General features: G+C 25.6%; 1 protein-coding gene across 4 annotated transcripts in view; it reads right to left on the minus strand.

Moving 5' to 3' along the window:
* Positions 1-215, minus strand: part of LOC119590699 (BAG family molecular chaperone regulator 1-like) — a 14,524-nt gene that overhangs the window by 1,940 nt on the left and 12,369 nt on the right. The window lies entirely within an intron of this gene.

Raw genomic sequence — 215 nt, forward strand, 5'->3', positions numbered from 1 at the left:
GGTTTTTAATTTTTCTAACTTTTAAAACTCCAAACAATATTGCACCAAAAAAGTATAAATATTCATATTATGAGGAAAAAAAAAGTCTGCATATATTATAAATGAAGTAGAGGGTTAATTAAGACCATACATAGGTCAAAACAGATAGGTATTTTGAGCACCAAATTCTATACTAAAAATATTAGTTTTTTAGATGCTCTTATTTGGGATTGTCA

Source organism: Penaeus monodon, chromosome 27 (assembly GCF_015228065.2).
Source record: "Penaeus monodon isolate SGIC_2016 chromosome 27, NSTDA_Pmon_1, whole genome shotgun sequence".
Lineage (NCBI taxonomy): Eukaryota > Metazoa > Arthropoda > Malacostraca > Decapoda > Penaeidae > Penaeus > Penaeus monodon.